Genomic DNA, 24269 nt, shown 5'->3' on the forward strand with positions numbered 1-24269 from the left:
AGATATAGAGGTACCATTAGATGTGACCAATTCAAGAATGATCTAAGATTACATTAGGTATTAGAGTCTATAGGGGTCCCATCCTATCTTCCTGAGGATTATCCTACAAGTAATCTAGGTGCTTCATAGAGGACACACCAAAATGATGGTACATGAGAGGAGGATGAGGAGGAGCATATCTCTAAAGTAGATCACATGGAGGAGGAGAGAGTGGAGGAGAGAGAAGAGGAGAGAGTAGAGGAGATGCCCCCAACTAGTGATAATGGTGTGGATGTACACATTTATCACATATCACCACTAAGATCCCAATGGCCCCTAGACACCCACATAGAGACACAACTGAGGAGGCCTAAGCATAGTAAGTGTGGAGAGAGTAGTCAATCCATGCCCCCACCATCTAGACCTTTCATTGACATCTAGGAGAGAGACACATGTATGAAATATGATTAATTATGTAATTTTTTTGAAAATGTGTGAAGTTGATAAATTTAATTTTCATTCTACAACTAGCATAGTGGAGTGGAGGAGTTCAAGATTCTAAAGGATATATGCATATCCTACTAACCACCAGTGAATATGCAAGATTCATATGTTGGCTACAAAGATCTCAGTAGGCATGCGAATATCTTTGTATTTTTCCAATGAGAGTTAAGGATGTGCAAGGAAAGGTAGGAGAAATTGATAGATGAGCTACAGAGTTCTTGAGAGTGCTCACATGGTATGAGCATATCCAAGAGTCATACACGAACACAAAAATCCACCACTTCCTATTATAGGCTAGAGAGATTTGGCAACCACTGGCTATCAAAGCGCAGTGATAGGTGTAGTGATAGATAGGGCCATTGGCCATATATGTATCCAAACTTAAATCACTTTGTGATGAATAAAAAACTTTGTTTACGATTTAGTTCTATGTTTAATATACAACTTAATAAAAGATGCATAAATATATTTAATATGTAATTTTACTAAAACTACATAACCTATAAAAAAATGTTTATAAGAAATATATAAATGCATAAAGAAAAAGAAAGAATAAAATTAAGCATAATTTTTTTTGAGATGCATAATATTAATAGGTTCCTTAAAAGAAACACCCTCCATATCAGCAAGTTTATAAGAACCTAAACCAAAATATTTAATAACAACAAAAGGTCCAAGCCAATTAGGGCTAAACTTTCCTTTTTCACCAAGTAAAGCATTCACATTTTTTTGATTCTCATATAAAACTAAATCAACAACCGAAAGTGTTTTTTTAATTACCTTATGATTATATTGCTTCTGTAAAGATTTATGATAAGATTTTATATGTTCTAATGCATGTATTCTTTGTTCATCCAACATTTCTAACTCCTGTAAATGTTGTTTTCAAAAAGTATCTTTGTCAATTATCTCATGAAATGAAACACACAAAGATAGTATTTCTAATTGCAAATTCATAATAGCATTAGTACCATAAATGATTTTGAAAGGAGAAGTACTTGTGGTAATATGAACACTTTTCCTATAAGCACATAAAGCATATGTCAATTGAGTATGCCAATCTTTCACATGGTTTTAAAATATTTTTCTTAAAATCTGTTCAATGATTTTGTTTGATGCTTTAGCTTGACTATTAGATTGAGGATAATAAGGAGTTGAAAATTTATGTTGAATTTGATATTTCTCCAAGAATTTTGTGACGTCTTTTTTTTTTGAAAGAAGTATGATTATCTAAAACTATCACTAAAGCTATATCAAATCTTGTTATGTTATTATTAAAGATGAAATTAAAAATAACATCCATAGTTATTGAATGAAGAGGAACAACTTCTACCCACTTTGTAAAATAATTTGTAGTAGTTAGAATGTAAGCATATCCTTGAGAAGAAGGTGGTGATATTATTCCAATAAGATCAAAACCCCAAATACTAAAAGGCCATGGAGAAACTTGATTACGAAGCTCATGAGTAGGAGCATGAATAAAATTACTATGTTGTTGAAATTGAGGACATTCCTTAACAAACATAAAAGAATCTTGCTCCATCATTTTCCAATAATATCGCATTCTAATTAATTTTTGAACCAGAGATTTTCCACCAAAATGCCATCCACAAGGACTAGAATGAGCTTCTCCCAAAGCTACCAAAATTTTGATTCTATTGAGGCATCTTAATAACAATCCTTCGTAAGAGAATTTTTAAAAATTATCTCTTTAAATGATGTAATGCATTGCATGTTGGAATATATTATGATAGGATAAGTTGCTGAGAGGGGAGGGGTGAATCAGTAACTTATAAAACTTAATCCTTAATTATCAATTAATTCTTAATGAATATTCTGAACAAATTGCATGCATGAGAAATTGAAAACATTAAAATATTCATAACATTGTGACACACAATTTGGTGACCCAAAAACCTTCCAAATAGAAAGTAAAATTAGGGTGGGGATGATACCCACAATCTTTAGTACTGTAGTATAAAGCTGGCTTGTTAAGGCTTACAATGATCACTTTTGATGATCTTCCCTATTAGGAGCAATAAGAACTACTAGGTCCACCTTGCAAAAGGATTTACAAACATACAATGAAGCATGCACTTAGTAAAGAGATTTACACAAGACTGTTAGGTCTATCTTGTTAAAGGATTTGACTAATACACATGTTAGGATGAAACAATAGCTAATCTCTAATTTGCAACTTGGTTTGCTGAATGAAATTTCTTTGAGTATAGAAATCACCTTACTATGATAGATAAAGCTTTTTTAGTTCCTTATACTACTGTAGCCTTTGTGATTCGTTATTCTCTTTTCTCTACTTGTTACATTACACTATGCGATCATTCTCCATGCACTAGATGTGATACAATACGTTATATATATACCAATTCAATTTAAAAAATACAAATTTGGCCATAGTAAAAGTTTACACAAAAATCACAAAGTCAACCCAAATGAAGAAACTTAGGTTCTGAAGACTAGCTTGGTGAGGTTCTAATACTCAACATCCACTTTCAATGCTCAACATCATCATGTACTTGGTAGATGTAGAAGCTTGGTCCATACTAATCACTTTCAAGTAGTCTTGAAATCGGTCTGCACTAGTGACTTAGCGAATACTGTAAAACTCAACATATAAAATGAATCACTTGATTCACATTGCATAGCTTAGTCAATGCTATCACTATGAGCTCGACATAAATTGAGTCACTTGGTTAACACTGAGTAGCTTGGTTAACACTAGACTCTCATCACGGTAACTATAAAGTTGGTAAGCATTGAAAAACTTAGTTTGTACTGATAAACTTGGCATACACTATTATGCTTAGTTTAAACTACTAATCAACAACTTTGTAGTAGCTGCTTGGTGCAAATTGAGTACTATCCAAGGGACTTAGTAGCAACTATAGAACTTAGTAGTGTCTAAAATGCTTGGTTAACACTATTAACTATACAATATGCTTGGTAGATACTTACAATCTGAATAAGTGTATGTCACTAATAAAAAACATGACTGAAATGTCAACATTGCAAGCTTCCTATTATGATTACATGTGTTTCTTGTTGTAAATTCAAGAAAAGTACCATCTTTCAAAAAATAAAAAATGTGAGAATACCATTCATCCAAATGTAGGTTAAAATAATTAGAGGTAATATTTTTAGAAATTGCATGGTTTTTAAGAGTTTTTCTAGTAAATTGAAAGTTCTTTGCATTATTTTCAAGACACACCAAAGAAGTTGTGCTTTCCATGGTGTCTACATGTCGATTATCTTTTCTAGGTAAGATTTGAATTGTATAAGAAGAGAATTGTGAAAAGCCAAATCTCTATATTGTGTCATTTAATCATTCTTAGTTTGATAACCTCCTTTAACTTGTTCAAAAATCAATTGCAAATCTCCATATATTTTCAAGTGTTTAATGTTAAGGGATGAAGTTGCTCATAAACCAGCTATAAGAGCTTCATACTCTACAATATTTTTAGTGCAAGAAAAAGCCAATTTGTATGATCAAGGGATTAGCTTTTTCATAGGAGGAATTAAGATAATACCAACACTAGATCATGTCTTACATTTAGATCCATCAAAATGCAATTCCAAAATATCATATTGTTGAATAGAAAGAATATTATCATTAGGAAATTCCATTGAAGTAGAACATGTTGCAGAATTAGGACAAGGAGATTTGGCTAAATAATATGTTAAGACTTGTCCCTTAATAGATTTTTGATAAATGAAATTAAGATAAAATTTTGTAACATCGGCCACTTTGCCAAAAGGCTAGAGGGATTAGTTTGTGAGAAAAGATATTTCAAAAGATTGAACTTGACAATCACACTGACTTCAGCATTTATAAGTTAATGCTTGAGTTTTTGACATGCATAAACTACAACAAGACATTGTATTTCCAAATATATGTATCTTGTTTCATAATAAAGTAAAGTCTAATTAATGTAATACATAGGTCTTTCCTTACCATGATCATCATTTTGAACTAACAAGGCACTCACAACCTTCAAATTTGCTGAAGTATATAAGTAAATGGCTTATCAAATTTAGATAGTTGCAAGATAGGAGGATTTGCAAGATACTCCTTAAATTTCTTAAAAGTGTGTTTACATTCATCATTCCAAGAGAAAGTAGTATCCTTTCTAAGAAAGGAAGTAAAAGTAATTATTCAATCAACTAACTTAGAAACAAAGTGACAAATAACTTGTATCTATCCTTGTAAATTGCACAACAGAGAAATATTCTTAGGAGGAGGCATATTAACAATAGCATCAATCTTTTCAATGTCAACTTCTAGGCCTCACTTAGAGATTATAAGTCCTAATTATTTACCAGAGTCAACTTAAAAAATCATTTCTTAGTATCCAATCTCATGTTGTAACTTCTAATCCATTCAAATATTTGTCATAAAATAGTAACACAATCTTCTCTTTGTATAGACTTTGCTAAAATATCATCCACATAGTCTTCAAGAATCTTATGGATATAATCATGAAAAATCAAATTTATAGCATATTGATAAGTTGCTCCTGCATTCTTTAATCCAAAAGGCATAATGTCCCATAAAAATGTTCCCCAAGGTGTTATAAATGCAATTTTAAATTGATCTTTAGGAGGAATAAAGATTTGATTATATCTAGAAAAACCATTCATAAAAGATAACAAAGCATGACCCACTATTGAACCCATAATCATATCAATATTGGTTAATGGGAAATCATCCTGTAAAGATGATAAGTTCAAATCTCTAAAATTAGTACACATCCTTATCTTATTTTATCCTTTTGAAATAAGTACAATATTTGAAATCCAATCAGAGTTATCAATAGAACGTATAAATCCAAAATTCAATAACTTTTCAATTTCACTTTTGACTAATAAAGCATTCTATGGATTCATCTTTCAAATTTTATGCTTCATAGGTTTTATATTTGGTTTTAAACAATATTATAAGTAACAATCTTAGAATCAATATCTGACATATCCAAATATGTCCAAGCAAAAATGTCCTTAAAGCTCGGTAAAAGGGAACCTAATTGACGATGGTCATCCTAATTCAAAAGTTTCCCAATCTTTATTATCTTCTCAAGATTATTCTCATCCATTTGAATGTCAATGGTCTTAGTTATTAACAAATCACTTTGTATCAAAGAATCCATCGATAAAGAAAGAATATCATAATTATCATATTCTCCAAAATAAGCATATTTCTTTAAACAATATGACTTTGTTCATTTGTGATGGAACTTAGGTCAATCATCATAAATCCCAAAATATTCCATTAAACTTTCATCTTCAGGGTAAATATCCAAAGTAGGTTCTTGATTTGTGTCAATAAGTAATGGACTAACAAATTTCAATTGACCACCACATATATGATTAACGTTAAGACAAAAATTTGATGGTTTTTTATAGGGATAAAAACCTAATCCATACATATAATAATAAATTTCATTGTCTAGAGGTACTTGTATACCTTGCTCATATTTACCACATCCTTTCCATTAAATCATGATTTCTTAAGAAAATGATAACCAAAACCATACCAATCATCCATTTTAGATGGATTCCAAGGAGCGGCATATGTCACAATATTAGAATAATCATATTTTATCATTTCAATCATTTCATTAATTGAAGCAGCAACAAAATTACTTTTTAGTTCCTTAGAAAATGGAGAAGGAATAAAAACTAGTTTCTCGAATTCAAGTTGGTTCTTCATAAATTCCAAATTAGAGACCTTATATTATCCAATGAAAGCAGGATTATAATCCAACATCCTCCAATCATCCTCAGTTAAAGAAGAAGATGAAGTTTCTAGCTATTGAATCTCAGGTTGTTTTATCATAGGTTGTATCTCAAGTTGATTTTCAATCTATTTATGTGGTTGAAGAGGCTCAAAGATTTTAACATATTCTAAATTTAAGCAAGAATTTAGCACATCATCCGCATGTAATGTATACATTAATTTGTTATAAATAAGCCAAACCTTGCGATGAAGAGTAGAAGGAACCACATGCATAGCATGTAACCAAGATCTTCCTAATAGAAGATTATAATTGAGAGGTCCAAACATAACATTAATAGGTGTATTTAAAATAAGTGGACCAACTTTAATAGGTAAAGTAATAATTCCCAAAGTTATCTTCACAATATTATCAAATCCACATATATGAACATTATCAGGTTGAATAGTAGTAAGATTGGCCTTAATTTCTTTAAGCATTTCCATGCTACAAACATTAAGTCTAGATCCATTATCAGTTAATGTTCTTTGAATGATACTCTGATTAGTAGAAACATCAACCATAAGAGCATCATATTGATTCTGCACCTCAAGAGAAGGTAAATCATTATCAAAAAATATAATAGGAGGTACAGAAGGCATAGTATGCATGCAATCCAAAATAGAATGAATGTTTTCTTGATTAGGAGTTGAAGTAGGAATATTAGATAAAGCTTTTTACAATGCCTCATAATATGTTGGAGAATTTTAAAGTAATTGCCATAAAAATATCTTAGTAGGAGTAGCACATACTTGATCAACTAAATTATACTCCTTAAAGGTAGAAGATAACTTAGGAGCTCGAGGAAAAATAGGTTGAGAAGGCGATAAAGATAAAAAAATAGTAGGCTAAGGGTTATTCCATGTGTGATAAACATGTAAAATGAATCAATGTTATCAAAGAAATCCAAAGGATTTATAATTTTACCCTTAATTGTTATTGGAGGACATCCTTTATCCATCATCAAAGGTGTAGGATATATCATCTTAGGTTTATCAATGTTGCATATAGTAGAACATGAATGTAAGCATGCACACACCCTAAGGGTCAAATGGAGAGTTTTTTGACGAGAGTGAAATAGGAATAGGATCAATAGAGATCTTATCCAAACCGTTTTCAATCTCACTTCCATGGACCACATTAGGGAATCTATTGTTGACAATTGGCTAATGAAGATATGTAATTGTTGTCATTTATGGCAACACATGATGTACAGGCTTATAAGAAACCTTGGAAATAAAGATACTTAGATTTTGATGCTTAGAAAATTTTCTAAGTATGAATTTGGTTTACAATAGTGTATTGTTTTGTATGTAATTTTCTATTGACATCATATTATGACTAGCGAAGTTAGATGCAGATTTTATATGATGGTGTATATAATCTCATAAGTTAGTAGGGACTATACAAAAAAGATATATTCATATTTTACCAATGAAACAAGATAGTGAAATTAAAGGAAAGGAATTATTTTGTTTACAAAATAATTACTTGACCAATTAGGGCCAACATCCTAGATGTTTACTCTAAGTTGGAAAAGTATGTTACAATCTTTGCTGACCTAGCATAAATTTTTGTAAAGGCATGCTAGTTATGCAAAGGACATCTTGCGAAGAGAAAGTTTAAGTTGTGCAAGTATTGTGATATGTGAACTTTCTATGAAAGTGATATATAAGAAGTTTTGTAAAGCTATTTTTGTGATCTGAGATCAAGCTGAAGATCTAAGGTTAATCAAGAAAGAAGATACAACACTTATATACCATAAGTCTAATTACTTGTTTGAGTAGTGAGCTCTTCTTGTAATTGGAATTGCATGTTTGGGTAGTGGTCTCATCTTGCATCTACTATACTATAGCTTCTAACAAGGATTCAAAGTCTCCTAACAAGGACTCTCTATACTAAATTTTCTCATTGACTCTTAACAAGGTCCATCCTCTAACAAGGAATATATATATTAGTATATTATCTAGTGGGTATCATCCCCACCGAGGTTTTCCCTTGGCTAGGGTTTCTCTAGTTAACAAAATATGGTGTTATGGGTTATCTTTGTACATGGTTACTATTACTATTCAACATTACTTTATTACTTTGTTATGTATGGTTCAAAGTAATTAATAATATCTAGATGGTGACTAAAGTTTGTAGATTATCGATTCTACCTCCCACCACTGCCCTTCCCCCCCGCCCCCTTGCCTCTCAGTAATTCCTATCTCTAATAATTGGTATTAGAGCATAGTTGCTCAGATGAGGCTTAAAAGCTTGAGTAAGATCCCTATGGATATGGAATAGTTGATGAAGAACCTTGAAGAGGAGCTTGAACAAATGGATCTCCTTACTGAAGAAAAAGATAACCTAAAGGATAAACATGAAGACTCAAAATTATATATTGGATAGTTGAAGGATAAGATTGAATATCTCAAATCCAAGCCTAAATCTACTAAATCTAAAACTAGTGATGATGATTTTTCAAAGATAAAGATAGAGTATAAAATCATGAAGCATGAATTGAATATTACAAATCTAAAGTTGACTTTAAAGATTGATCCTAGCAAAATTGAAACCAATTTGAAGACTAAGAATACAAATCTTGGAGAAAGTCTGGTGAAGAAAACATCTAAATTTGAAATATTGAAAGAAGATCATGAATAACTTCATAAGTACAACACTATTGTGAAAGGCAAGTTAACTCAGTGTAAGCAACAACTTGAGAAGCTTTATCCTAGCAGAGAAAAGTTTGATGATTCAATGTCAATATAGAGACCTATTTATGATAAGACTAGTCTTGGTTATCTATTTAACATGTCTACAAAGAAACTTGAATATAGATTAGATCTGAAAGAAAAAGATAAATATGATGATAAGATTGAATTCAATCAATCTTTTGATAAACCTAAAGAAGTTGGACAAGACAAGGAAGTTGAGATATTGGATGAACCAAAGAAAGTGGAATCTCCTAAAGAAATCGGGTATTAATTTAGAGGTAAGTGTTTTTCATGTAATGAAATAGGTCATATGAAAAGAAATTATACAAAAAAGTCATTTAATCATGTTAAGGATTTTTATTGTCATAATTGTCATGGTATGGATCATAAAACAATTGATTGTAGGAAACCTAAATATGATAATTGTAGACACCCAAAAGTTGGCAAAGACCTAAATCATGCAATTTCAATCAATCAGTGCAAATTAAAGAGAAAATCAAAAGAAATACAATAAACTTTCAAATAAAAAATCACCTTAGGTCATTAATCACCTAAAGACCTAAATCAACTTTAAAGGAGGAGAAAAACAATTCAAATTCATAAAATGAAATTCAAAAAAGGAGGAGGAAAAATACAAAAGTGTTGAAAATAAATAAGACATTTATTAAATTAATAAAATCATTTATCCTCACAAGATTGAAAATCTCTCTTTTTCATTTTAAAAGAATTAGAAATGTCCTCAATTATCCTCAAAATCAAGTCTATTGGAGTTTTCCTCTTGGTCTCTTATGAGATATTTTCAGTTTCACTTTCACCCCCAATCAAAGTTGAAAATCCTGATTCTTACCCCAACCCCTTCTGAAATCCTATAAATAGGAGGGAAATCTAAGAGGCAAGGGACCCAAGTTTTTATGGATCTACACTATGGAAAAATTTGAACTCATCATTTTAGCATTTTCATTGTAGTAAGTTCATAGCATTTTAACATCATTTATTGCATGTTAGTTCATTGCATGATCATTTCAAGAGCATTTCTAGGAGTTTTATTTCACATATAATCTACATTTTAGTCATAAATCTTGGATGTATTTATTGTAGATCTACATTTTAAGCATATTCCCATTCTAGAACTGTCACTAAGATGTTGGTCTGAGAGCTATTTTAGCAGTTGTAGTTAGGGAAACATGAGATGCTCATAGAGATTGTTGAAACTAAGACTGGTTTTGACTATTTTGTGTCAACACACTTAAGATGTTTATTAAGTTCATGCCAAGATAGTAACACATGCCGAGTAAAATATGTATAGATGTCGAGTAAATAGTTGATGCCAAGTAAACAGTTGATGTCAAATAAGTTCAAGTGCTAAGCTAGACAGAACTACAACAAGTGTTGAGTAACATAATTATCAAGTGTCGAGCATCAGAGGTAACAAGTGTTGAGTAACATAGATTGGACATATTTGTTTGTAATTGCACAAATACCTATATAAACCATTTTTGAGCTGACATAGATGAATCTCAAAGGGTATTAAAGATAATAACAAATCTTTTGCATTACCTATATAATTAGCATGCAACCAATAAGAAAAATGGAGAAGGCATGCAACCATTAAGAAAAGTGCATGAGTTGAGTAGGAAATGAAGAATGAATATGGATTGTAGATTCATACCTAACCCTAAGTCTTCAAAATCTTTAAAAGGAGGATTAAACCCCATTGTATGCATGTGAGAGAAGTGTATGGGTGAACTATAGTGAAATTTAGAGACAAGTGTAAAAGACTTAGTGAAAAATAGAGCAACATTGTAGAATCTAGTTATTAAAGAACATAATATCAGAACTTCAAAGAGTGACATATCAGATCAAGCAAGGATCAGGTTAGTTAGAGTAGAATAAGGATCTGGAATCAGTAATTGAAGATTGCAAAGCTATCAGGTCAAAGACTTTCTAATACTCTCTAGCAATTGTATTAGATAATGGAAATCCTGTGGACTTAGGAAGGCCTAGCAGCCATTTGTAAATCCTTTAACAGGGTGACATTCAAGGTGAATGTATTGAAGTCCTTTAACTAGGCCTACTTTTAGTAGGGTAGTGAAATCCTTTAACCAGGTCACTTATAATAGGGTGTAAAGTCTTTAATAGGATAGGCCTTTTATAGGGCAGACCATTGGAAGTGGTCAAACATTGTAACCTTGAATAGTTACACATTGCTATAGTGATATTTTGTGGGTATCATCCTCGCCCAGTTTTACCTTCTCATTTTGGAGGGTTTCTAGGTTACCAAATCTTGTGTTATCTATTTTCATGCATGTCTTTACTTTCATGTTTATGAGACGGATTAGATGCATGTGAATGCTTTTTAACTAAAAAAGTTTTAGAGGTAAAATTTAGATACTTCTGATTCATCCCCCCTCTTAGAAGTGTATCTTCCCACTTGTAAACTCCAACAAAGATTACATTCTGATGATTATATCTTGGGTCTAGTATAGTTTTTTGTCAGTCTATTTGCATTCTACATTAAGGTTTCATGAATATGCATTTGCACTGTGTACAAAATGGCACCCATTGAGGGGGTTGAACTAAAAGCCTCTCTATTGTCAAGTTTTTTAGTCTAAACTTTCATTTCTAGTATAGATCTATGTTTCTTGATATTCTCTTGTGTAGATCTGATTGAATATAGGTTCTACAGCATTCAGGAGGCCTCATATCAACAAGAACAACATTCCAAAGTCTTCCTTGAGCATACAAGGGCCAGATCTGAATCTTCTAACACTTTTGCACTTTGTTTCAACATATTTGAGAGATATTCTAATGCTTATGAACTCTATTTTAATGCATTTAATCTTTCTATAGTGCATACACATAGTTTTTTAACACATTTACATAGTTCTGTAACACATCTACATCTTCTTATAGCCTATGTTAAGAGTTCTATAATGTATTTAATCATTTCTACATTGCATAGGAGGCATCTTATAGTGCATTTGATTTTCTTATAACATGTTTGCATAACTAAATAGTGCATATTAGGTTTTTTTTAATGCATGTGAGCATTTCTATAGTGCATCTAGTAAAATTTATAGTTTCCTAAATCTAACTTCTAGATCTGAATCTTGTTTACCTACAGATCCCTTCTGAGTTAATGAAAAGCTTCTAGATTGTAGACAACATGCGATAGGAATGAAGACCCTCTTAAAAGTTCCGAGCATTTTCTAGCTCCGAATTAGGTAGGCGGACCTCAGCTCTCATTGATTAAAAGTGTGGCATTTCTATACTTTCAAACATAGCTTAATAAATGCATTCAATCTTGCTGATCTGATAAAGAAGTAGGCCTATGCTCTCAACTCTTCCAAGTTGATCAAAATGCCTAACCTTCTATAAATATTGGTCACAATTGAATGAGGAAAGAACACACACATAGTCTAATTAGGTGCCCCTCTATCTTCAATAGTATAAGGGCTGGTAATTAAACCTTTTTGTTTGTCATGTTTGGGAAGCCAAAATAGTAGGGATATACTTTCACTCCTCTCAAGTGATCAGATTCCCAAACCTATTTGTGACTTCCATTTCTCACTTTTCACTAGGTAGGATTATTTAGCCATAGAAGGGCTACCTCTCGAGTTGCCTTAGTAGGGCTGATGAGAGGGATTGCCCCCCCATATTGTATTCTTAATCAAATTCATGCCACCTATGTTTGGAACATAGCCTTCCTTTAGTAGTCCCATAAGGGATTTCAACAAACCTCCTTGGCATTGGTGGGAAGCTCTTTGTCATAGGAGAGGGAAATCCGAACACAATTGGAATATTAAGACCCACTAGTCACCAACTTTAGATAACCTTGATAGGAAACCATTTTCTTCCATTTTCTAGGTGTGTGCAAATTTTCACTTTGTTTTGGTCTTACTACTATTGTGCTTGGAAGTTTTTAAAAATTTAATAATGAACACCAGTGTGGATCAAAAACCTTCTAGAAAGAACAAACCTCAAATTGGTATCGAGAAACCAAGTCCAAGATGAAGACATTGCTAAACAAACCTAAAAGTAGTGCATATACTACACAAAATAGGGCTTTTGAACATTCCTATAATGCTTTTGATCTCTGTTATAACACATATTTCTATTAAATTGTGCATATGAGCCTTAAAATAGTGCATTTTCTCAGCAAAATGACACATCAAAATGATTAAACGGTGCATATAACATTTATAATAGAACATATGAGCAATGAAACAACACATGTGATCACTAAAATAGAACATCTAACCATTTTTGTTATACATCTGAGAAAAAACATAAAATAGAGGCTATCTAAGTGCATAACAATCATGAACAAACAATCAATTTGGATATCCTTTTCCTTGTTGGTATTTGACAAAGTTTGAGAAATTCTATGTCTAACCAAAAACATCCTTCCAAAACAAGCAAAGCTACAAACATCATTATCAACCCAATAGTTATCATTACTTCATTTCACACATCAAGTCAAAAACATTCAAAGACACACATTTGTCCCTTACCTGACTTCGTGAAAGTGAAACTCATCCTATCAACATTTGTAAACACCTTTTCCAACCTAGCTTGTTACCACAAAAAAATTATGATTAATGGGAACCCTTGCCTTTTCAAAAAATGCCTAAGAACTAAAGGAATCCAACTCACATTCCATGCCACCACATAAAACTAGTACAGCTACAAGACCAAAGTGATCACCTATATGAGTGAGTGCTAAAATAGCCAATAGAACCATCAAATGCACAAAATCTCTAAATCTCCTCAAGCCTACTAAAACAACAGATTTCCCTTAGAATGCAGTTATTCACAAGTCACCCTTCTTCAATAAAAACTCATAATCTATAGCCATAGTGGGTTCATCTAACATCTGGGATGATAGAAGTATTGAAACTAAGATCAAAGATTTCCAACAAAATCTTGAGCTTGTTGACATCATGGAAAAGATACTAAAAAAACATAAGGAACATTATATACTAGCGTTAGCACAACAAGGTGAGAAATTACCATCAAATTTTGATGTGACCAACCTGAAATGAGATGAAAAGAGTCACCCCTAGATGTTGTCACACAAAAGTTACAAGACCTACAAATGGAAATGGAAAGAATGAAGAGAGGAAAAACACAACTCGTAGAATTCAACCTCGAGAAGGTGTGTCCTCTCCCCTTTGACAAGAACATTACCTTCACACCTTTCCCCCAAAATGTACAAATACCAAAATATGATAAATATTTTGGCACATCAGATCCACAAGATCACCTCAGACAATTCTATACCTTGAGTATGGAAATTTTCCATGACATAATGTACCTGATTCAACTATTTCCTTGAAGCCTTGGAGGGCAAGCCATGGAGTGGTTCTCCAAGCTACCCTCCAATATCAAAACCTTTGACCAACTAGCTTCAATGTTCATTTCCTAATATTCATACAATATTGAATGAGAATTTACAATGATTGACCTATGCAACATGAAACAACTCCTTGCTAAGTCATTCAAATTTTTCCTAAAATGATGGAGATAGACTTTCACTAAGTACCATAGAGACATACTCGATAAAGAGAAGACTGAAATCTTCATTAATAGCCTCTTCAAAGCAATGAATTACTGGCTCCAACTCCAAGGGCCTAAAGATTTCAAAACTACCTTAGAAAATGCTGCTAAGGTAGAAGAGACCTTACTAAATAATGACATCATTAAACAATCAAAAGATGGTAAGGACTTTTCAAATAACTCCACACAGACTCATAAATCCTTCGATGAGGAAAGATCCTCCAAAGGCACGGTTATTTTTCCAATTAAAGTAGGACCAGTTATGAAAGAGACTATTTATCAAGTCTTAGATCTAAAATTAACCTATAAAATATTTTTGGGAAGACCATGGATTCATGACATGCAGGCCATTCCCTCCACTTATCACTAGTGTCTTAAATTTCCTTACATGGGTCGAGAAGTGACCATACCTAGAGACTAGCATTTTGCATAGTATTGTAGTTCCCTAGTTCCTCACAACAGGGAAGAAACTAATACACCAATAGATAACATCAGCCAGTCCACAACTATAGACACTTCATGCTCTACTAACCAAAATGACAACTACTCATCAACGTCAACTAAGGGTAAAGAGAAAGTGGGTTGTTCAGGTTCTTCCATTCCTTCACTATCATCATCTAAAGACCCTAAATGGTCACACTATGAAGAAATGGATAGATTGATGAAAGAATTTGATAGAAAGTGTAAATTGCATCACAAAGGGGTGGGAAAGTACTCAGTTTCCTTATTTGATCCTCCACTTTCTCCAAGATCTCATGGAAAATCGTCATCCACCAAGCCTTATCATGCACATTTTATTAAAGCAAGCATGACAACTCCAAACTTAGTGGCAAAAATTAGTCAACAAAACATCAATATCTCTGCCCACCTACACAGAAAAGGTTTTAACCTAATGAAAAAGATGGGATATACCAGAGATGGTCCTTTAGGAAAAGGGATAGGCATCATTGAACCTCTAATGGCATAATTCAGGTCCAACAAGTCTAAAATAAGGGTAGGATATGACGGACAAGATAGGACACAAGCCTCTTCTAACACTTGTCCTAAGCATAGTGATTCCTCCTTTTCCACCTTAGCATGGGTACCTAAACAAAAGGATGGTTATAGCCAGAGGACAACTAACATCATAAATGAGAGCCTATCCCTCTCAAGTTCATATCCATCAAAAGAATCATTTATAAACACCTCTAATAATGAAGACAATGAAAACTCCACTAAATGGGAATTTGAGTCATTATCTAAGGAGTCTCTTCATGATAAACAATGTGATGTAGTTCACATACCCACATTTTATAGTCTAGCTACACAAGGAACAACTCATAGTCCAAGATCCACTTCACCAAGAATTAGGATACAATAGAGTATCTTAGAAGATGATGAACATGTCAAAGGATTTCAATTTCAAACCCTATTCCCTGACTTCTTTCTAGTAGAGATTGAGGATGACTACTATGAGCCATTCACAAGCTCTACTTTTCCCAACACTCTAGAAGAAGCTCATGTCATAGATCTAACAAATACAACATATGATCCATCCAATGAAATCATATCTTTAAACCCTGTCGAACCTATTCCATATTACAAATCATTACTCCTAGTCCATCTTAAACTCATTAACTGGGATACAACTGAGCCTTACCACATCCCTCATTTTTACACTAACCATGAAATCTTCCTCTACCTTAATGTGGTTGAACCATCTCATCAAAAAAGAATAGAAGAAAGGCATATAGTTGAGTGTGGTATCAATTACCTTAGTCACATTATTATAGGTCAAGCGTTCCACAACCTTAATAATCAATACCAAGTTGTGGCTGACCTCAAGAAAAAAATGGAAACAAACAAAAGTGATGCATTCAAAGGTGAAAACCCAACAATGGCACTCGCAAATGAGGTGATTGATACTTTACCCATACACTCTGAGGAAAGATCTTCTATTCTGATTGAAGCAACATAACTAGTCAACATCGGCATAGAGCAAGAACCAAGCATCATTTATTTAACACAGTCCTTAAGCACAGAGGAAAGATGGGCATTCATTTGATTCTTTAAATAAAGATAGATAAAATTTGCATGGTCTTAAGTAGATAAGCCCAACTTAGAACCAAATTTAATCCTCCATCATCTCAATATTTCTCTGATGGCCAAGCCAATAAAACAAAAATCTTAGAAAGATGCATCCCCATATAGCTCTATTGGTCAAGGTAGAGTTAGAAAATTAATCAACACCAATTTCATCCCACCCTTGGTGTATGCATCATGGATATCCAACATTGTCCCCATATCAAAGAAGAATGGTAGCATACACATCTGCATCGACTTTCAAAATCTAAATAAAGCATGTCCCAAAGATGATTCCACCCTCCCTAACATTGATACCATTGTCAATCTAACGGTAGGTCATTCCATGTTTTCACTCATGGATGGGTTTTCAAGATATAATCAGATTAGGATAGCACTGGAAGATCAAGAGAAAACAACTTTTACTTGTACATGGGGCATGTTTTGTTAGAATGTAATGCGCTTTGGGCTAAATAATGTTGGGGTACCTATCAATGGGCCATAACCACTTTCTTTCATGATATGATGCATATCTTCATGGAAGATTACATGGATGACATTCTTGCCAAATCTCATAGTTGAGAAGAACATCTCACCATACTGGCCAAAATATTCATCCACTTAGAAGTGTTCAAGTTTAGGCTCAATCCCAATAAATTCACTTTTGGCATCAAATTAGGCAAGCTCCTAGGATACATTATCTCAACCCAAGGGATAGAAGTTGACCCCAAAAAGCTACAAGCCATAATCAGTATGCCACCTCCAAAAGACTTGATTCAATTAAGCTATCTCAAAGGTAGGCTTCGATTAATTTTTCAGTTCATTTCTTAGTTGGTGGAAAAATGTATAGCTTTCACACACTTGTTACACAAAGACATAAATTTTAAGTGGGATGACCAATGCTAGAAGGCTTTTGACTTACTCAAAACCTAATTGATGAATTCACCTGTGTTGGTACCTCCCATACCACACAAACCTTTACTATTATACATTTTTGTAATGGATAAATCTATCAAAGCCCTCCTAGTGCAAGAAAATGACCAAGGAAAAGAATAGGCCATCTATTACATTAGTCCTACCTTGGTCAATTATGAGCTCAATTACTCTTTTATCGAAAAGGCTTTCCTAGCCATAGTTTTTCCTTCCCAAAAGCTAAATCACTAACTTCTAACACACAAGTCAAGCTCATATCCAAAAATTGACCCCCTCAAATATCTTCTCAACAAAACAACATTAATTGGTCAATTAGATAAATGGGTGATGATCCTAAGTGAGTTTGACTTTGAGTATGTTGATAGGATGACAATCAAAGTGCAGGTCATTGCCAATCAATTAGCAAATGCACCTATAGAGAGTTCAAATCCTATCCTAGTAGATTTTCCAAACATGCACATTCTTTAGATAGAGCCAGTAATGTGGAAATTCTATTTTGATGGTTCCTACACACACCATGGATCAAGCATTGGTATCTTGCTCATCACACCACTAGGTGTTACCATCCCTAAGTCTTACAAACTTCTTTTTCCCTGCACCAACAACATGGTAGAATATGAGGCTTTATTCTTAGGTCTCAAACTAGCTTTAGAATGGAAGTTGACAGCACTAGAGGTTTTTGGAGACTCCTAGTTAATCATTAATTAGGTCACTGATACTTACCAAGCCAAAGATGAAAAAATATTGCCTTATAAACATATGGTTGACATTCTCAAGGCATGTTTTGTTTACATTAATTTTGAACAAATTCCTAGAGAGAAGAATAGAGCAGCAAATGCTATGGCCACCTTGGTCTCCTTACTTCATCTCTTAGAGTAGCATGAGCGGTATGAGTTCTTGGTAGAAGAGTTGGTTTCACCCATTTTTTTCAACCCAATTCCCTTATCATTTGCCACTTAGACACTCATGATTCCCTTTGGTACAGCCCCATTATCATTTACCTCCATGATAATACCATTCCATCTAACCTCTTGTATAACCAAAAATTAAACTTCATTCAACAAACCTCCCATTACACCTTGGTGGCCGATATGCTATATAGAAAAGGTCTTAATGGTACTCTATTTAGATGTCTCAAAAAGGATGATTCTAGAGTCGCTTTGTAGGAAGTCCATGCAGGGATTTGCAGGTCACACTCCAGTGGGTTCACACTAGCAAAGAAGATTCTTAGGATGGGCTATTTTTGGCAAACCATGGAAATGGATTCTATCAACTATGTCAAAACCTGCAAAAAATGTCAAATCCATGGTAACCTTGTTCATGCACCAGCCCAAGAGCTCAACCCTTTGGCCACACCATGGCCATTTTATTAATGGGGCTTTGATTTTATTGGAGCCATTCATCCACCCTCCTCTAGTGGGCATAAATGGATTATCACTGCCATAGAATACTTCACCAAGTGGATCAAAGTGGTGCCACCTGTTGACTCTATGGGAAAACATATCTCTTCTTTTATTCTCATCCATATCATTTTTTGGTTTGGCATACCTTATACCATTCTCACAAATAATGCCTTGTACTTTAAAAATCAAATAATTGATTAATTATGTGAAAAATTTCACATTATACACCACTCCTCATCAATTTATTATCCCCAAGGCAATGGCCAAGTAGAGGCCACCAACAAAACCATTATCAACATCCTCAAAAGAGCTATCAATGATATTGGTAGAGATTGGAATTTATAGTTGAACCTCGCCCTTTGGGCCTATAGGATGAGTGTTAAGACACCTATAGGTTGGACACCCTTCTCCTTGGTTTATGGTTGTGAAGCTATTCTCCCTTTAGAGGTTGAGATCCCATCCTTGAGAGTTACTCTTCAAGATGTCCTATCAGATGAGAATTATAGAGTGGCCCATCTAGAACAGCTAGAGTTGTTAGAAGAACATCAGCATACAACACATCAACATCTCAAAGTGTATTAGAATAGATTATCAAGACATTACAACAAAAAGGTCAAACCTCAGGTTTTTCAGATTGGTGACCTAGTGCTAAGAGAAAACCCTAAGAACCTAGCAGCTAGGGAAAAGAAAGGAAAATAGGAGGCCAATTGGATTGGTCCTTAACTTATCACATAATCCTTTGGGATTGGTACTTATAGAATTTTAGATTGTGATGGTACAAAACTAGTAAAACCCATCAATAGCACCCATCTCAAATGGTTTTGTGTCTAAAAGCTTTGGAAAAGACATCAAAAATACCAAAAAAAAAAAAAAAAATCTCAAAAAATACCCAAAAAAAAAATTTGGTACAAAAGAAGTGAGAACACCACCTTTGGTTTGAAAAGGGGTGAGAGACAACACCTTTGGACCTCCCTAATCGACACAAGTCGTTCAATGCTAAAAAATAGTCAAGACAACCCTCAAGCAACTATCTCTGAACAAATTTTTCTTGTTTCAAGCATCGTCAAGTTAATTTCACACATACCCAATTGAGAAACACTTGTGGATTACAATTCTGGGGTCTTTTGGCATCAAATGTGGTTCACAACAATAGAAATAGCCAGTATGATAGTAGCAATAGAGCAAGGCAAACAAAGCCCATAATAGCAATAACAATAACAATAACAAGAGCAAATCAAAGCCCTTTTCCTTGATTGAATGTACACACATAGCTCTTTATGTTAATGCAACTACCCCTATCCATACCACAAAGCAAAGGCTAAACTAGAACTACAAGTGGGAGTAGTAGGAATCAAGAAACATTTGTGGGTCATAATTCCATGTTTCTTTGGCATCAAATGTAGTTCACAGTAGCAGAGACGGCCAGTATGATAGCAAAAAAGGAGAGCACAAAAAAATTCAGCAAAATAGGGAGTTTGATTATGTATTGAGATACCATAGACATGAATTGCAGCAAAATTAATGCACATCTCAGCTATCCACCTTGACCAATGATCACTAATGCTTGGTTTAGTTCTTGTTGACCCATTGGATGTCATAAACTCCCTTTATTTCCTCTTTAGGTACCTCACATGGTCTTGGTTATCCTAATATTCCAAAAAATATCACTCACATCCTCATTCCATGCCCAAATAAATCCCAAAATCTTCTAAAAATATCAAAAAAATCAAAACATTGCCCAAAATTATAAAAAAAATTCAAAAACTTATCTAAAAATATCAAAAAAATCTAAATATTGCCAAAAGCTACCAAAAAAATCCAAAAATTATTTAAAAATATCAAGAACATCCAAATATTTCCAAAAACAATTAAAAAAATTCAAAAATTGTCTAAAATTATGAAAAAGAGTTCAAAAATTGCCCAAATTTGCCAAAAATGTTTGAACAGGGTCATAGTTGCCAAACATGGTTGTAAGAGCTCAAAAAATTAACAACACCCCAAAATTCCTATCAATTCTAGGCTCACTTTAGCTCAAATGGGGTATATGACATATAAAAAGCCTCAATGGTATTAAGAAGTAGCATAGTAATGTCTTGAAACATTTTGCTAGGCTTTGGAAAATCTAGCACAACGTGAATAGCACAAGAGGCATCAGTGGAACCCTCTTCCCCCTCTTGTAAGGAATGACAATTCCCAATAGATCATTGGTCTTATTTATGTTGCCATGGTCACGATTGGTCTAGCCCCCTTCCACAAATATATTAATGCTATCCTGAAAGCCCAGATATCTATTGGACTCCTTCATCCTCACTCAATCGGGGGCACATAATAAGCAAGCATAAGCATATGAGTTTGGCCCACCCTCAAGAACCTTTGTCAATCCCTAGCACCTTTTGAGGCTCCTCTAGCACCTTTTTAGGCCCAAAGCACCTTTTTCAAGGCCCCAATGCCCTTTTTAGGCCCACAGTGCCTTTTTCAGGCCCAAATGCCTTTTTCAAATCTCTCAATCATTTTTTTTTCCAGCCCAAATGCCTTTTTTAGGCCCACAATGCCTTTTTTAGGCCCAAACGCCTTTTTTTAGGCCCAAACACTTTTTCTTAAGGCTTTATTGAGGTCTGAATGTCCCTTTTGGGCCCCCAAACACTTTTTTAATAGGCCTCAAGAATGTCCATCTCATCACACTCCTAGAAAAATGTCCCCACATTGGCCTTATTATTGTCTATAATGGTTCTTAATATACACATAGAAATTCTCGCCTACCAGTCACAATCATCCTCACTCTATGGATTATATTGTTCCCACTTTTACAAGAGTCAAACCATTCCAATATTTATCACAAAAATACAAAATCATTCAAATATCTATCAAACATCCAAAAAACATTTACATATTCAACAAAAACACAAAAAAATTCAAATATCTATCAAACATACTAAAAACATTTAAATATTCAACAAAAACACAAAAAAATCCATATATATTTGACAAAATCCAAAAAACAAAACATGACCCTGCATTACAATCAACATCAGTTGTCCCTTTGATTGCCACAACAACAAACACAAACTTTTTATTCTCCTATGATGACAAAAACAACATTACATTTAACCAATGTTAGGTAGATTATTATTCTGGCCTCCCTAGGGGAGATGGAAAAATAGGGTGTCCACTTAATAGCCTTCCTTCTAACCTAGCTCCAGATGAAGAAGCATTTGGTGTCAACACTCTACATGTCCACACTGCATCCATGGGAATTGGAAACCTCCCATTGCATAATTGCATGTTCAATAGATGTGTAAATTCCCTATCTATAAACTATGTCTCTCATTGGTCCTCATTCAAGAATGCCTGATAATAATGTCCCATCTAATAATTAGCTTCCTAATGTACCTTTTCCATCTAGTGCATTTCCATGAACACATTCTCCACCAACTTGCTTACCCCTTATGCAGTGATCACTTGTTGGGACACATCCTGCTCCTATTGCATCTGATCAGTCATCATTCACCAACACTCCACATCCACTTTTGCCTCACCCAAATGCTACTATAATTGCCTCACCTTCCCTTCACTTAATGCTAACTACTCCTACAACTTCAACACCAAGAAGTTCACCTTCGCAATCACTTCCCTAAAAGACTCAAAATGTGACTACAATAACATCAACTCATTCTAAGCACTCTCTAAACCCACTTGCACCATCTTTAATGATTCCTGCAACCACTAAGTCCATGACTATTTAGCCCACATACCTGCATCATTTCCCTCCACTTGTGAGTGCTCCACACGCAGCTCTATCTCTAGTGATTGCACCCATTCTCGCTTTGCATCCATCACCTCCCGCAATCATCTGGCCTCCATTTCTACCCCATCCTTTCATGTCTTCTCCATCAATCTTAGCAAAAATGTGACCTCCTATTCTGCATTCTCCACTCAAACTCTCTCTACAGCTAATAGTCTTCATAATCCTTCCACGTCTCGTGATAATTGATCTCCATCTCCCACCTCTAGCTATGGCTCCTCCACATTCACACCACTCATTCCCCCTTTTATTGATCCTCATCTCAGCGTCCCAAGGTTAATCAACCGATGTCTCCCACTCATTACTTCACCTCCACTAACACCTCCCACATCCTTCAAAGTTTCTCTCATGGACTTTTTAGGAGATTTTATTTGCTCCACCTCTTCCTCCACTCCCAACATACTCTTTTTCCTATCAAGTGGACTATTCTCCACCTACATCATTAGCCCATCATCTAATACCACCTACTATGACTGTCACACTACCATCCCTAAGAACTTAATTAAAGTTGACAAGAGCATTTCTTCTGCCTCCATCCCCATCTCTTCAGATTGCACTAGCCCTTGTCCTGGCCGACTTGCCTCACCCAGACCAGAAATTAACACTTGGAGTTGCAACTGATCCACCCACTCCTTGAAAATTCATTGAATGTGCTTCACTCTTTGCCCTTGCCTCATCCACCTTCCCTAGCTAGTATCACCCCCTACTACAACTGATCTAGTGAGCTCGACATACTTTCACTTGCATGATTCCTACAACTTCTCAATACATCCTATTGGTGTTTTAAAACTACTAAGCAACAAAATGCTTAATACCAAGATGACAATACTCACACAATCTAAAGACTAGCCAATTCTTATTAGCAATTGTATGTGCAAAACCATTTGGGCCCAACATCAACAAAACCATGGGTGGTTTTCTACTCTTCTGGCTCTGCAAAACTAGGATGGGTATACCCAAGGATGATTCAAGACTGGGAAACACTGTATGAGGATTATTTTAGTTTCATTCTAATTCTCATCTCAAATCCTCAAATACATGTACAATTCTTAAGAATTTGATAAACACATCCCATATAGTAGATATGGCCAAAATTCTTCTATAGATCTACAGGTGTTCTCAACAATAGTGGCTAATTGAAGCTAAAACATTCCATGCAAACAAGTATATGCCAACTTTGAAAATCTTCAAGAAATAAAAGTAAGATTGATTTAATTATGCATTTTGACAACCATTTGTGACACATTTCTCTTTCAGTTGAATCAAATTTGATCAGTGCCTAATCCATTAGGGTTCAGAGTCTATAGCAAATTCTTAGATCTAATTTGTTGCCTTACAACAAATTTTATTAGCAGTTCTTATTAGAATTCATCATTCAAAATCCTTTCCACTACTATAGCAACCTTATCAAATTCATCAAAGCTTTTACTTAATCCATTGAACTAATAGCAGTGATGAACAAATATACAACCTAACTAAATTGCATTCAATTGCACAAGCCTTTACTCATACAACATCAAGATAACCAAGTAATCAA

General features: G+C 34.1%; 1 pseudogene; it reads right to left on the minus strand.

The window, feature by feature from the left end:
• Nucleotides 1-22764, minus strand: part of LOC149554439 (EID1-like F-box protein 1 pseudogene) — a 57241-nt pseudogene extending 34477 nt beyond the window's left edge.
• Nucleotides 22765-24269: the final 1505 nt, after the last annotated feature.

Source organism: Cupressus sempervirens, chromosome 5 (genome assembly GCF_028749045.1).
Source record: "Cupressus sempervirens isolate cs-2001-9-10 chromosome 5, ASM2874904v1, whole genome shotgun sequence".
In the NCBI taxonomy this organism is placed as follows: domain Eukaryota; kingdom Viridiplantae; phylum Streptophyta; class Pinopsida; order Cupressales; family Cupressaceae; genus Cupressus; species Cupressus sempervirens.